Source organism: Halichoerus grypus, chromosome 2 (assembly GCF_964656455.1).
Source record: "Halichoerus grypus chromosome 2, mHalGry1.hap1.1, whole genome shotgun sequence".
NCBI classification, from domain to species: domain Eukaryota; kingdom Metazoa; phylum Chordata; class Mammalia; order Carnivora; family Phocidae; genus Halichoerus; species Halichoerus grypus.
This window is the reverse complement of record NC_135713.1, coordinates 145669145-145685282: the sequence shown is the minus strand read 5'-3', so window position 1 is coordinate 145685282 and position 16138 is coordinate 145669145. Positions and strand designations below refer to the sequence as shown.

Here is a 16138-nt window from a genome sequence, read left to right as displayed (position 1 = left end):
CTGCAAAGAAAAAAAATGTTTAACCTAAACCTAATCGAGTCTCCAGACCTAACTTCCATTTTAAGGATAATACAGGCTTAAAAGCAAATGTTAAAGAACACCATCCAGATACAATCAGACAAATGAAGAATGGGTGACTTTCTTTAAGTTACTTGGCCTGGATTCTTGAAAAATCAGCTTCATAGGTCAAAACCAAACCGAAGTTAGAGTGGGGTAGAGTTTCCAGATGAACCTCCAGATGGAATCTACAAACCTTGATCAGATCATGGGGGAATTGCCTAGAAATCTTTAGGAGACAATTGGGAAAATGTAAATATGGCTGGGATATTAGTTGTGATTGTAGAATGATTGTTAATTTTCTTGGGTGTGATGGTGGCGTTGTGGTTATATAGGAGATTGTCCTTGTTTTTAGGAGATTCGTGCTGAAGTATTTAGAGATCATGATGTCATATTAGTAAGTTATTTTCAAAACTGGTGTATTTTGGTATGTTGGGAGGAGGGAGAGAAGGAGAAAAAGCAAATAGGGTAAAACATTAACAACCATTGAATCTAGATGGAAAGCATTTGTGGTTCTAGTCTTTCAACATTTTTAAGTGTTTTTAAATTTTCAAAACAGAGTAGGAAGATAAATACCAAAAAACAAAACAACAAACAACAAACAAGCAAAGACAACTTAGATAAAATATAGGTTGTATTTGTATTTGAAGAAATGTTTTAAGCTATGTTTTATTTTCCTCAGTTTCAAATAAGCAGCCAATACTTTATCAGGGACGAATTCATCTACCTCAGAATGGATATTCACCCCTCAATCGCTGTGCTTTCAAAGGCTTTTTACCTCTTGCATATTTCTAGCAGTTTCCCACGTAGAAAAAATTCGATGCCGAGTCTGTACACCCGAATTCTTGGCAGAATAGTCAGCAAGTAATACGGAGAACTGCTTCCTTTAAAAGGCTGCATTTATCATGCAGATTGTGAGTGCTGAGGAGCCGAGGCACCTTGGAGAAATGATCCTTTAGAGGTAAAGTTTGATGGATCCCATAGATGCAGCAGCTGTCTTCTGTGCATTCCTAATCTTGTATAGGATGCAGACCAGAATGGCAGCTTTCTCCAGCTATACCGGCAACAGACAGACACTGATTAACGATTAATACAGTGGAACTGTATTAAATGATTAATACAGTGGAACACATTTATTTCAGGCTTCTAGTATTAGCACCATCTCTTGCCTCGCAGAGAAAACTCTTCCCAAACTTTGTTTAATATGACCGTTTTATTCGTTAAGGCACAGACAGAGGGGCTCCCAGTGTGCTCTCACCATTCCAGTTGGCCCAGGTCAGCCCATCTCCAGTGCTTCCAGCCACAAGAGAGTTCCAGGAACGTGCTCCCCCTTACGTTATATTCATGCAAACTGAGCCTTCCACAGCTTGGGCGGTCTCTGCTTTGTCCAGGAAGGACCCCTCTCATCCCCACGGAATTCTCATGGTACACTAATGTGTGTTCTTCCCTTCTTCTTCTTCTCCTTCTTTTTAAGACTTTATTTATTTATTTGAGAGAGACAGAGAGAACCCAGAGGGAGAGGGAGAAGCAGACTCCCCATTGAGCAAGGAGCCTGATGTGGGACTCGATCCCAGGACACTGGCAGACGCTTAACAACTGAGCCACCCGGGCACCCCATGTTCTTGCCTTCTTTAACAGTAGAACTCCTCAGTGAAGGCTGACCTCATGGCCACTGCATGAAGGTTCTGCCGCAATGATGTTGCATGACAAGTAACCCCAAATCTCAGTGGCTTCTCCTCCCCCCACCAAAAAAGCCGTTTATTTTTCTTGCAGCTCTGCTTCAGGCCATGAACAGATTTAGGGGGGCTCCACTTGTCTTATCCTCTGGACCCCTAGCTTCCTGCAGCAGGCTCTTCTCATGGAGGGTGGCCCCTGTGCCAGTGGGATGAGGAGGAACATGAGAGGCCACTTAAGGCCTCGGCTCAGAACGGACACATTGTCACTTCTGCCCCCATTCCCCTGGCCGGAGCTGAAATCAGTGGGGTCGGGAAGTACCCCCCGCCTTGGGGAGCCCTGCCAAGCGCAGGGAAGGGAGGAATAATGGCAGCCCCATAACACCATCAGCCTCCATCTCCCTTGTAGCTTGATATGTGCTTGCAACTCAGTTCTGGCCAGAAGGATGTGAGGGAAAGCAATGAGTGCAACCTCCAGGCCTTGCACTTGGAAGGACTGGGCATGTCCTGACTTTCCCCGCCCACCAGCCCAGGACACGGTGGGCTGCAGCAACCACCTGGCCCAGTGGCACATGGCACAGCTGTCCCCAGCAGTCCTACCTCTGGACTGTTGGATGTATGTCACTTACACTGGCGGCTTTTTGCATCTCCTTTGCGGCTTCTGAGAACCCTAGCTAGCACAGCATTCATCCATTCACTCAACGAGCATTTGCGGAGGGTCTTCTTTGTGGCAGATGTTGCTCTGGCAGCTGGAGGAAGGGAGAGTGAAGAGAAGCAAAGTTGGCCTTTCTGCATCTTGACGGTGGTGGTGGTGGTGGTCACACAAATCTACACATGTGATAAAGTTGCACAGAACTAAATAACATACACGTGAGTACAAGTAAAATTGAGGACGTCTGTACAAGATCTTGGCCTTGTACCACTATCGACAGCCTAGTTGTGATATTATATTAGAGTTTTGCAAGATGTTACGATTATGGAGAAACTACATAAAGGATCTCTGTGTTCTTGCAACTGCTTATGAATCTAATGATCTCAAAATAAGTGACACTGGGGAGGGTATGTGCTATGGTGAGCACTGTGAATTGTGCAAGACTGTTGAATCACAAATCTGTACCTCTGAAACAAATAATGCAATATATGTTAAGAAAAGAAAAAAGAAGAAGAAGAAGATAGCAGGAGGGGAAGAATGAAACGGGGGAAATCAGAGGGGGAGACGAACCATGAGAGACGATGGACTCTGAGAAACAAACTGAGGGTTCTAGAGGGGAGGGGGGTGGGAGGATGGGTTAGGCTGGTGATGGGTATTAAAGAGGGCACATTCTGCATGGAGCAGTGGGTGTTATGCACAAACAATGAATCATGGAACACTGCATCAAAAACTAATGATGTAATGTATGGTGATTAACATAACAATAAAAAAGAAACAAAAAACCTTGGACTCTGGTCTCTTTGTGCTTACAGTCTAGAATGGTGTCAAGAGAAAAATCCAGAGAGACTTACTTGATATGAATATTTTATTGAGCCAGAAAACAAACTATTCGTGAACAAGACAACTTCAAACCGAAAGTGGTTATCGCCTACCTCTCAGCTGTTCCAGGGCAACTTAGCATGAGGAAATACATTGTTTTCTCTTGTGATTGGTTTCTAGAAACTGATATTCCTTCTAGCTTAAGTGTGTGTAGGTGAGTAGGAAGCTTAATTTTGGTTAAGGTCAGAATCAGCATTATTGAAAAATCAGGACAGTTTTATGTTTCAATTACATGACTAAGAGTGCTTGGGCTAGGGGTATATTCAAACTGTGGCCTCCACTTTGGTCTTTCTTTAACCATGGGAATCAGAAGATTAAAAAGTCAAAAAGTCATTGGGGTGCCTGGGTGGCTCAGTCGTTAAGCGACTGCCTTTGGCTCCGGTCATGGTCCCAGGGTCCTGGGATCGAGCCCCGCATCGGGCTCCCTGCTCCGCGGGAAGCCTGCTTCTCCCTCTCCCTCTGCCTGCCGCTCCCCCTACTTGTGCTCCCTCTCTATCTCTCTGTCAAATAAATATATAAAATCTTAAAAAAAAAAAAAGTCAAAAACTCAGGGCGCCTGGGTGGCTCCGTTGGTTCAGCATCCAACTCTTAATTTCGGTTTAGGTCATGATCCCAGCGTGATGAGATCAAGCCCCATGGCAGGCTCCGCACTGGGCATGAAGTTTGCTTGAGATTTTCTCTCTCTCTCTCTCTCTCCCCCTCTGCCCCTCCCCCCCTTGAGCACACTCACTCTCTCTCACTCTCTCAAAAAAAAAAAAAAAAAATCGCTGATGACAGCCTCAGCATGGCAGCAGCTCAGCTCCAACCATCCAGATGACAGCAGTGCCCTGAAGCTTGCAGAGGACAGAGCTGCCAGGCAACAGTGCTCACTTTGGACTGGGAAGTGAGAGAGATTTAAAGCTCTTTTTTCCTTAAATAGGGCGTCCCTATAATTTATCATCCAAACTGAGACACCTGCAAAAATAATCACACTGGCCCAGCTTGTGCAAACAGATCAGTCGGTTGCTCTGTTTTAACAACATTGCATCATTGACTCCCTTTGTTCCAGCAGCCTAGCTTCCTCTGACCAATGGAGGCTAATGGATGCTGCCTTTGTCAGCACAGACCAGCCTAGGAAGCGAGTTGATGTGCTTCAAGGTTTATTTCTTGCTCATACAATGTCTAATATGGTGCAGGTGACCCTCCTCCATCTTCTAGTCGACTCATTTTGAGTATGAACTTCCCAGGTGGCGGGAACAGGCGAAGAGAGAGCTGGAGGTCTACAGAAAATTTTGTGGGCCAAGCCAGGAAGTAGCTTACATCATACCACCCACCTTTCATTGACCGGTCACATCATCACCCCTACCTGCAAAGGAGCCTGGGGAAAGCCGTCCCCTACGAGCCCAGGAAGAGGACCTCCACTGCGGATGCGCGATTACAAACTGAGAGAGGACACTAGTCTGGCCTCAGCCTCTTTACCTAGCTCACTACCCCCTGTGCCATTCACAGAGAAACCACTGAAGACGCAAGAAAGCAGTCTAGTACCGCCTAGAGCAGCAAATCAACTTCACTTCCTCTCTGGTTCTTTCAGTTTGTAATCTACCGGCACTGATCTCTGAGAACACTGTTTTCTCCAAAATCTGCAGGCTGGAGACCCAAGGAATAGCACTGATGCTGGGGTTGAAGTCTGAATGCTCAATGCTGGCAGAATTCCTCTTGGCTCAGGGAAGGTCAGTCTGTCTGGTCTACGCATGCCTCCGATTAATCGGATGAGGACCACCCCCATTATGGAGGGCAATCTGCTTTCATCTGTCAATGTAAACGTTAATCTCTTATCCAGAAACACCCTCACAGAAACATCCAGAAGGATGTTTGGCCACATATCTGGGCACCATGGCCAGCTAAAACGACACATAAAATCAATCACATCCTCCAAGGCCAGCTTTTAATACTTTATATTTCTTGTCTGAAGTGGAAGGAAGGGTGGTATGGGGGGGGGAGGAAGGTCAGGGCTGGGTTCAAATCCCTAATCTTACTCTGAACTCCAGTCTCATTTGTAAAGTGTGAATAAGAATGTTCACCTTGAGTAATCCTGTAAAGATTAGATGCTGTGTATGGGAGACTCCTAGACCTATGGCTGACTCATAAAGGACGGCAATTATTAACATTTCAACTTGAAAAGAAAGTCTGCTAAACACTTTACGTTTCTTTTTACAGCTGCTTCTTACCTGGAGGTGACTCTTGACATTTTCCGCTTTCCCTGAGATTTAGCAGTGTCTCAGCAGGAAGGTCCCTGCTCTCGTGCGGTGTCACCATCTCCTGGTACTCAATCACCATCAGCCAGCTATGTCCTACTTTTCCATGAGCCGTCACTGAGGACCCACGTGATGTCACATGTTTGAACAACTTATGTAGGCACTCCAGGGAAAATCCAAGGGGAAAGAGGAGTGAGGAAAATTCGCCTTATAAATAAAGAAAGAAAGGTGGGAGCTAGCAGGAAATGATGCAAGAAGAAAAGGAAATAGAAATCAGATTTTCTACTAATTTCCTTTGTGTTCTTACACCATTTCAGAAATTAGCATCTACATTGATGCCTGATTGGATGATAAACCAACTCTTCTGATCCTCTCATTCAACAAACCTGCAGACTTCTTTATGGGGGGGGGGTGTTGAGGAAGTTTTAAAAGTGGGCCAAATACAGCCACTTTGGAAAACAGTATGGAGGTACCTCAGAAAATTAAAAATAGAGCTACCCTATGACCCAGCAATTGCACCACTGGGTATTTACCCCAAAGACACAGATGTAGTGAAAAGAAGGGCCATATGCACCCCAATGTTCATAGCAGCAATGTCCGCAATAGCCAAACTGTGGAAAGAGCCGAGATGCCCTTCAACAGACGAATGGATAAAGAAGATGTGGTCCATATATACAATGGAGTATTACTCAGCCATCAGAAAGGATGAATACCCAACTTTTACATCCACATGGATGGGACTGGAGATTATGCTAGTGAAATAAGTCAAGCAGAGAAAGTCAATTATCCTATGGTTTCACTTATTTGTGGAACATAAGGAATAGCATGGAGGACATTAGGAGAAGGAAGGGAAAAATGAGGGGGGAATTGGAGGGAGAGATGAACCATGAGAGACTATGGACTCTGAGAAACAAACAGGGTTTTAGAGGGGAGGGGGGAAGGGGGATGGGCTAGCCCGGTGATGGGTATTAAGGAGGGCATGTTCTGCATGGAGCACTGGGTGTTATATGAAAACAATGAATCATGGAACACCACATCAAAAACTAATGATGTATTGTATGGTGACTAACATAACATAATAAAATAAAATAAAATAAATAACAAAATAAAAGTGGGCCAAAGCCACATGGGAACACATGTGAACATAAGTGAAATGGCCTTCCACACGTTGAGCATGGCTGAGGGCTGAGAGTAGGGAACGTGTAAGTTATCAGACTCGTCCTTTGAGCCGTGGTCTCCTGGTTATGCAACTGGCTGAGCCACTTTCCAGAAAGACCCAGACACACTGGCTTTAACGACACCGACTCTCCAAGGTCACTGATGCTGACGTGTTGGTTTCACATCGTCAATACGTGGTATCTACCCGTGGGTTCAAGAGCCACTCCAGCTGTCCCCTTTCCCAGCCAGGGGCAAGAAGTAAAGGAAGCAGAGGACTACGAGATTTCTTTTCAGGGAATCACCTGAGAGTTGCCTTTTTACTTCTGCTCACATGGCGTTGGCCAGAGGCCTGAGGGAAGCTGAACAGGTGCCCTGCCCGAGCTCTGCCAGGTGGGGTCTGCCTGCTCAGCGAAGAAGGTGAGCCCGGTGCCTGGCAGTGGTCGGTAGTTTCTGCCCTACCTGGTTCTTGGGAGGTGATTCAGCTCCCCCTGGAGAGCCTGTCAGACCCGCGGGCAACCCCCCAACACCCCACTCTAAGAAAGAAGCCTTACTTGCGTCTGTTTGAGAGCACTATCTAAATTTCTATCTGAAAAAAAAGTAAGTTTCTACACACAAACATTTTACAGACCCGTGTGCCGAGGCGGAAGGGAAGCTCAAATCAATGAAATGACTTAGCCAGAAGCACTGGCTACGCCCCGGGGCTGGCCACCACGTCTGACAAGCAGAACCCGAGGGAAGCGGGCAGATAACTGTCCAGAGCCAGGCCGCACCTCCTCACACATGAAGCTCATCGGCTCTGCCGCCCGATCCCTCTCCCACACTCATACCAAAGAGTTCTCCATCTCCGGAGAAACTAAGAATCCCAACGTTGAGAAATCCCATCCTGCTCTGAGTGCGGTCACCAGGGGTGGCGAGCAGAATCGGAGTGGAAAGATACACGTGCGGGCTTAGGCCATCTGGGTTTGCTAGCTGCTGCTGACGGAAGCCAGGCTCCTACCCTCCTAAGGAGCCGGGGAGGCAGGGCCCTCATCCTCACGTGTTGGCTAGAAGAGCTGGAAGCTGTCCCACGCAGGAGCTTCAGGGGGCTGGAGGAGACGTCCCGGGGACACGGCCTTGACCTGTTGGAAACTATGCTAGCGTCTGCTCCAGTCTCCTAATGCAGGGCTTGGACGAAGTGCTTATGTGCCAAGAGCTGTTCTGCAGGGCTCACAGCCCCCTCCCCCCACTGCCATATCTGGGATCTTTGTGGGTGGGCCCCAGAACAGCTCGGCCCTTGGAATAGGGAAACTGAATCCAACCCAGGGCTTCTCTGCTCGCAGCCCCACACATCCCTGCCTTCTCCTAAGCTCCTCCGCTGGGATGGAAATCTACCCCCACACAAGCTGGGAGACAAGGAGCCTTGGTGGCCATCACCCATCTTCTCGGTCGTCCTTCCATTTTTACAAATTAGAACGGGCTGGTAGTCACAACCCGGTTCCCCAAGCTTCCTAGAGCGGCCGAGCAGGGCGCAGACCCCAGGTCACACTTCTGGAGGCCCCCGACTGCTTTGGCTGGGTTGTGGGTTTGAGCTCCGACTGAAGAGCACGGCCGGGGGCGGGGCCTGGCAGGCCGCAGAGCTTTGCAGAGGCGACAATCCAGGCTGTCTTTGGAGCTCTAGCCCCCTGCCTAGCACACCTCGCTCCCCAACGCTTCTCCACACCCCAGCTCCAACCCCTGCCCTGTCCCTGGAGCACTTTCCTTCTTTTACACACGTCCTTGACCCACCCCAGTTACCACGTGTATTTGTGGTGCAGCCTCTTCCTAGTAGTGTGTCTGCCTGTAACTTTCTTCCTCCTCCTTGGCTCGGCTAATGCCTCCTCAGCCTCAGCCTCAGCCTCAGCTGTCAGCTAGAACACTGCTTCTTCATTGTGTCCTTCCCTGAGCCCCCAGACCAGGTCAATCTCCGCTCCCTCCCATCTCTGGACTTCTACCAAAATGAGGCCCCAGCTCATGTGGAGTCTGACTGTGGAAAGAGGCAGAGGAATAGAGAAGTGGTTTGCTGGCTCAGCAGAGCGAAGGCAAGGCTGACTCAACACTGGGGTCAAGGCCAGCAGGTTGGAAAGCGGAAGCTAAAGTGCCAGTGGAGAGGAGAAAGCTGAAGAAGCTGGTGAGGGCAGTAGAGTTGGAGAAGGAGCCCTGGTTTAAAAAGGCAACAAGAGAGAAAGGAAAGTATGCCCAGCAAGACAAAAGAGGCAGGCATTCCACAGGCATTCCACAGGCATTCATTCCATCACCTGCCCTGTACCTGTTGTCCAATAAATGTTCAAAGGGAGGAGGTGAAAAACTATGGTTGCCTATTTCAGAGGACCCTGGTCTTCTTAGAGAAGTAGGAGGCTTAGGTCTTATAAAATATGGGCATTAGGAGTCAAAGGCCTATGAAGAAATATTCTCATTTGTTGATGTATTAGTTAGGATTGACTGACTACTGAAGGGTCAACTACTAAAACAAGTAGACCCAAAATGCAAGGCTCTAAAATGTAGCGTCTGTGCTACAGAATTTTAATTTTTGCTCACTTAATAGTCCAGGATGGGTATTCAGGTCAGTGGTTACCCAGGCCCCCCGTCCTCTAAGGTCCCGAGGAAGCAGAAAGAACAGGAGGAGCATGCAAAGGAGGTTCTTGCAGACCTGGTATGGAAAAAACACACACTTACACTCACCTTCCTTTTGAGAGACCTCACCCATTTGCAGAAAAAGACTGGAAAATGTAGTCTAGCTGTGTGCCCCTAGAAGGGAAGGACAGAGTTTGGTGGACAGCTAGTGGTCTTCACTATGGTAGGCAGAGTAATGGACCCCAAAGATGTCCTAATCCTCAGAATCTGTGAATACGTTGCCTCACGTGGCAAAAGGGACTTTGCAGATGTTTAGGATCTTGAAATGAGGGTGTTATTCTGGATTATCCCAGTGGCCCAATGTAATCATGAGGGTTCTTGTAAGTAAAAGAGGGAGTCAAAATTGATGCATCATGAGAAAGTCTTGTCTGGCCATTGTTGGCTTTGAAGTTGGAAGGGGGCCATATGAGCAGGATGCAGACAGTCCGTAGAAGCTAGAAAAGACAAGGAATGGATTCTCCTCTACAGCCTCCAGAAAGAATGCAACTTCTGCTGACATCTTGATCTTAGGCCTGAGATACCCATTTTGGACTTCTGGTCTCCAGAACTCTTAAGATAATAAATGTATGTTGTTTTAAACCACCAAATTGTGGCAATGGGAAACTAATACAACCACATTTAGTACTTCCTTTCTTAAAAACACGACCAACTGGTAGTAGGAAGCATCATTTTAAATTCTTTTTTTTTTTATTATGTTATGTTAGTCACCATACAATACATCACCAGTTTTTGATGTAGTGATCCATGATTCATTGTTTTCATACAAAACCCAGTGCTCCATGCAGTACGTGCCCTCCTTAATACCCATCACTGGGCATTATTTTAAATTCTAAGAAAATAAGACTACGTCTTCACCTTCCACCTTGTGCACAAGCCTACTGATGCATGAGCAATCAGGGGCCAGTCAGGCTGGTGGACTTTAATGTAAAGAGGCTCTAGAACAGCGGTTCTCAAAATGTGGTCCCTGGACCGACAGAATCTGAAACAACTGAGAATTTTCTGCAAATTCTTAGCCACTCCCTAAATCACCTCTAGGACCCAGTAGTCTGTGTTTTAACAAGCCCACCACATGATTCTGACACTTGCGCAAGCTTGAGAACCACTGTTCTAGGATGGGAGCACTGTTCTAGATTGAAGGAGACCAAAAAGATGCAAATACTAAGTTAACAATGCAGGATTCTGAACTGAATATTTTTATTCCAAAGGACATTACTGGGACAATTAAAGAAACTTGGATGGGGTCAGGACATTGGATGGTAGTACTGAGTCAATGTTAATTTTCTGGTTTTGATGATTTTATGGTGGTGATGTAGAAGATCCTTGCTTGTAGGAAATATACACTAAAAGTATTCAAAGGTGATGGGGTGTCTGGTCAGCCACTTAGCTTTCAAATGGTTCAGGAAGAAAAGGAGTTTTATATTGTACTTTCCATTTTACTTTGAGACAGTTTCAAGATTTAAAAAACCAGTATAGGGCGCTTGGGTGGCTCCGTCATTAAGTGTCTGCCTTCGGCTCAGGTCATGGTCCCAGGGTCCTGGGATCCAGCCCCACATCGGGCTCCCTGCTCCACAGGAAGCCTGTTTCTCCTTCTCCCACTCCCCCTGCTTGTGTTCCCTCTCTCACTGTGTCTCTCTCTGTCAAATAAATAAATAAAAAATCTTAAAAAAACCCCAGCATATACCATTTTTCAAATATCAGCTTGTCAAAGATGAAAAATGTTGGTAATACCTAGTGTTGGTGAAGGTGTGGGGAAATAGAAAGTTCTATACACTACTGTTGGAAGTATAAGTTGTTGCAATATTTTTGGATAGCAAGTTTATACTATCAAAAATTTAAGGCAAATTTTGACTCAACAATTCTGTCTTTAGAAATGTAACCTTCATATATAGCCAATGATATTGTAATAGTGTTGTATGGTAATACTTGTGGTGAGCATATCATAAGGTATAAACTTGTCAAATCACTATGTTGTACTCCTCAGACTAATGTAACATTGTGTGTCAACTATAGTCAGATAAAAATTTTTTAAAAAAACCAAAAAAAAAGTTTAATTTTTATGATTCTAAAAAAAAGAAAAAAAAAGAAATATATCCTTCAGATAAATTTCTGTAAGGGTGAGAAAATATATTTTATTGCAAAACTGCTTATACTAGCAAAAAAACTGGAAACAACCCAAACGTTTATCACTGGGAACTGGTTCAGTTATGGTATAACTATACAGTAAGTTACTAGGAAGCCCTTAGAAAGAATGCAAAAGATGTCTATGTCCTTTTGCAGAAAGGAGAGCAACCACATTAATGCATGAAAAATCAAAAGCAAAAGTTTGGAAGCAAAAGTGCCCCCTTTGAACAGTGCGAAGCGCCATCTCAAGTAGACTTCCCTTCATGTGCTCCTGGGGCTGCTGGGTCGGTTCAGGACCAGTGAGAACCTCTTGTCTGTTCAAATTCTTGAAAGTATAACTGCACAGATTATTGGTTTGGATTCCAAAACAGTTATGTTATCTTGAGTTTAAAATGGTTGTGTCCTGACCAAAAAAAAAAAACAAAACCACCTCCAGATCTGGTCAGATCCTAGCTGCTTAGGGACCCTGGGCACCAAGGTGAACATCCCTGTGATGTGCTGAATCCTGCCCAGATGCTATCTTGCTTCTGATAAGATTTTGAAGCTGGTTGGGGCGCCTGGGTGGCTCAGTTGTTGAGCATCTGCCTTCGGCTCAGGTCATGATCTCAGGGTCCTGGGATCGAGTCCCATGTTGGGCTCCCTGCTCAGCAGGGAGTCTGCTTCTCCCTCTGCCTGCCGCTCCCCCTGCTTGTGCTCTCTCTCTCTCTCTGACAAATAAATAAATAAAATCTTTTAAAAAAATATTTTGAAGCTGGTTAACTAAATGAGGAACTTATTCTAACCCTACAATGGGTGTATGTTTCTGGTACCTTCACGCCAGTCTGCAGCCCACCTGAAATACTGCAGGTCGGGACTGGCTAAAAGAGGTGAGCGGGGATCCCCAGATGGAGGCCCCATTTAGTCATCAAGACTATGTTCTGTGCAGAAGTTCTAGGATGGTGTTTGTCTGCTGTCCCCTCCCCCTGACTGATTAGGCACTAAGGCACTGTTAGTCTTGGAGAGTGGTCGAAGTCGAGGGCTGGTGTGCCCAAGGGCAGATCTCCGCACAGGCCACGAGAGGGTCAGTCGACTTCAGAGAGGGCTAAGGGGCTGGGGGGCGAGGAAGGCCCTGAGGTTGCTCCTCAAAGCCCCACTAGTCAGCATTTCTCCAGACAGAATAAACTAGGTAACATCCAAGATTCTAGATGTGGGGGGAAGTGAGAGCAGAACTGGGGAATGATGTAACTCTTCCTCTTAAAAGTAGCTTAAAAAAACGTTTTTTGTTTTTTTTTTTTTTGATGGGAAGGAGGGTAGTAAGATCACAGGAAGAAATGTTAGAGTATTGCTATTATAGTATTTCTGTTGTAACATACTTTTATCTTTATTTTTAGAGGAAAAAAACCCTCCTGATAAGGAAGCTGGAACCTAGGAGCTCCAAGGTTTGTGCTCACTGAAGTGTCTTGTTTTGTTTTGTTTTAATTGTATCTTCAGACGACAGGCTCTAAGAAATAACATTTTTTTTTTGAATAAGTGACTTTGATTGAAAATTTTTAAATATGTAATTGAAACAGCTTCAAGATGACTTAACTATTAGTAAATAACTAACATATGTATCTCAGATATTGTTTTGTGGAAGGAGAAAGGGAACTTGCCTGATGACAGGCCAACTGAAACAAAATTGGGAGGACGGCAGTGTTCCCCCCAAAAAATATTATCCAAAAATTATTTACTAAGCCTAGGAGTCTTTGAGAAGGGATTCTTTTTTCCAGTTTGTGTTCACTTTAGACTCCTAGCTTTAGACCACAAACTTTGTAGCTCCTGAATCAAGTTCCCTTTTGCTGAAAGTTAACAAAATATAAAGGAGAGCTTTAGGCAGTGAAAAAAAATTTGTAGAAAGTTGTAAGGCCCAGGGTTGAGAGCTTGGCAGATAGCAGTGTATCAGTCAGATTCCAACTAGGAAAACAGAAACCACTCTAAGTATTTGGGCAGCGGGAATCTAATACAGGGAATTGGTGACACACTCACAGATCAGCATCAGAGAGAGCCCCTGCCAGACGTCATCAGATACAGCTTTTAAAATAATGTTTAAGCAAAATAAAGAGACATATTTGGCATACTATAAAAAAGGAAACAAATGGAAAGTCTCTAACTGAAAAATAGGGTATCTATTTAATGGTAGATTACACAGCTAACGAGAGACTTGGTGAACTGAAATACAAGTTATATCCAGAGTGAAGCCTGGGCAGGGTGGGGGGGACAAAGGGATGAAAGTGAGAGGTTAAGGTTACTACTTAACCACAGGGGTTATGGTGAGAAGGTCCAATATACCTTCACCGGAGTCACAGAAGGAAAGAGCAAGAGAATGAGGGCGCCCAACGGCTGAGAATTTACCCAAACTGAAGATACGGACCCACAAATTTAAAAGCCCAAAGGATCTGAAGCAGCATTACTATAAAAAAAAAAAATCCACACCTAAACATACCATAGTAAAACTGGAATAAACCAAAGACACAGGAAACAAACTTAAAAGCATGCATTAAACAGAAAGATGAACAGCCAACTGCTCACCGGACCGTACGGAGGTCAGACCTTGGTGGCCTGATGCCCTCTACTGTGACAGAAGCGCTCAACCTAGAATTCTATTCCTGGGGAAAAATATCTTTTAAGAATGAGGTGGAATAGGGCGCCTGGGTGGCTCAGTTGGTTAAGCGACTGCCTTCAGCTCAGGTCATGATCCTGGAGTCCCTGGATCGAGTCCCGCATCGGGCTCCCTGCTCGGCAGGGAGTCTGCTTCTCCCTCTGACCCTCCCCCCTCTCATGTGCTTGCTCTCTCTCATTCTCTCTCTCTCAAATAAATAAATAAAAAATCTTTAAAAAAAAAAAAAAAAAAAAAAAAAAAAAAAAAAGAATGAGGTGGAATAAAGTAATTTTTAGGCAAACAAAAATTGGAAGGTGTTACCTCTAACAGGACAGAATGTCCTAAAGGATGTTTTTCAGACAGAAGGAAGGAAAATGACCCCATATGGAAAGTTGAGGAGGCAGAGAAGTTAAGGAGTAAATATGAAGATAAATCTCAACAGACATTTCGTATAGAAAACAGTAATACTGTATTTCAATACATATCCATACACCTGTATATGTACACAACGAAAGTTCACAAAAACGATAGCAAACAAAATGACAGGTAAATGAAGTTAAAGTATTCTAAGATCCTTTCATCGTCTAGTATGAAGATAAAAGTGCCAATTAACATGAGGCTTTGATAAATCAAGAATGGATCTTTTAAGTCCTTGGCCAGTAAAAGAAGAGAAAAAGTGTCTAACTTCCAGACCAACAGAGGGAAAAGTAGAATAATAGACTAATCGTAATAGAATCCTAACGGAAGATTTCTAACCCAATCTGAAAGAAGTCAAGAGAAGAGATCACAGGGCCGCCTGGGCGGCTCAGTCGGTTCAGCGTCTGCCTCGGGCTCAGGTCATGATCTCAGGGTCCCGGGATCGAGCCCCGCATCGGGCTCCCTGCTCAGCAAGGAACCTGCTTCTCCCTCTCCTCTGCCCCTCCCCCTCTGCTCGTGCTCGGTCTCTCACTTTCTCTCTCTCTCAAGTAAATGAATAAAATCTTAAAAAAAAAAAAAAAAAGAGATGACATAACCTAGGTCAGGAAAGCAGTGAATAAGATTTAAGCCCAAAAGTACTGGAAATTATACATGGAAGGCCTAATGTTCCTGTTACAAGAAATTATCGGACTAGATTAAAAGCACAACATGCTATTTCCAAAGGACACATATCCAAGAGACACATCTAAACACATCTTTGGGCTTTTAAATCTAGTGAAAGAATGGAAAGAGATATGCCACGTAACAGTAATTTTTTTTGATGTTATTAATATCAGAAAAAAATAGACTTTAAATAAGAAAAGGCATTACTACAGAGAGAGGCTTTCTTCTTACAATTTCAATTCACCAGGAAGATGCGACAATTCTATACTTACATGCATCTAATAACATGGCCTCAGATACATAAAGCAAACTTCACAGATCTGTAAGTGCAAATTATTAAATTAAATTAATTGCGTCATTAATTGACAGAAAGCAGATAAAAATCCATTAAGGATAGAGAAGATCTGAACAATGCATTACAAACTTGATCTAATGCTTTATCTAGACGAGTGCACCCAGCATCCGCAGAACACACATTCTTTTCCAGTGACCATGGAAGCTTCACTGAGATCAAACACGTGTTGGGCCATAAGCAGATTCCAGCAAATGTCAAAGGGTAGCAATTGTGCAGATATGTTTTCTGACCACAATGTGATAATAGAATAGAACTAGGAAGGCCACGTACATTTTAAACATTTACTCTATGGGATCTGTTGTGATTATTTGTGATTTTTATTCTTTCTTTATTACACCAGAGGTTTATCAATTTTAATACTCTTTCCAAAACACCAACCTAACTTTTGATCCTTTCTATTGTGTCGTTTTGTTTCATTAATCTTTGCTCTTATTTTTATCTCCTTAACTTTAAAAAACAAGACAGATCACTAGTCAATTTAACAAGGATGTTCGTATAGAGATTTGCAAAATACAAAATGCTTTTTCATGAATCCTTAAAGCAACCTTGTGAGTTGGATCATTTCCCTCATTTTACAGATGGGGAAATTATAGACAGGAAAAGAGATTCATAGTTGTTGCATTCACTGGAATGCTGGCCCTAAAGTTTATATCCAAGACCAGA

At 44.4% G+C, this 16138-nt stretch overlaps 1 protein-coding gene across 10 annotated transcripts in view; it reads right to left on the bottom strand.

Moving 5' to 3' along the window:
• Positions 1–16138, bottom strand: part of ZFP62 (ZFP62 zinc finger protein) — a 39813-nt gene that overhangs the window by 2086 nt on the left and 21589 nt on the right. For 3 of the 10 annotated variants that reach the window (XR_004918620.2, XR_004918622.2, XR_004918617.2), the window contains exons 2-3: positions 2360–2479; positions 836–1111 (exon numbers count right to left, since the gene is read on the bottom strand). The exons of 2 other annotated variants lie outside the window; for them this stretch is intronic. The gene's annotated coding sequence lies outside the window, so the exon portion shown is untranslated. Of the gene's footprint in view, positions 1–835; positions 1112–2359; positions 2480–5468; positions 5703–7689; positions 7772–16138 lie in introns of all 10 variants that reach the window. 5 more of the 10 variants (XR_013445884.1, XR_004918619.2, XR_013445886.1 and 2 more) reach the window with 5 other exon arrangements.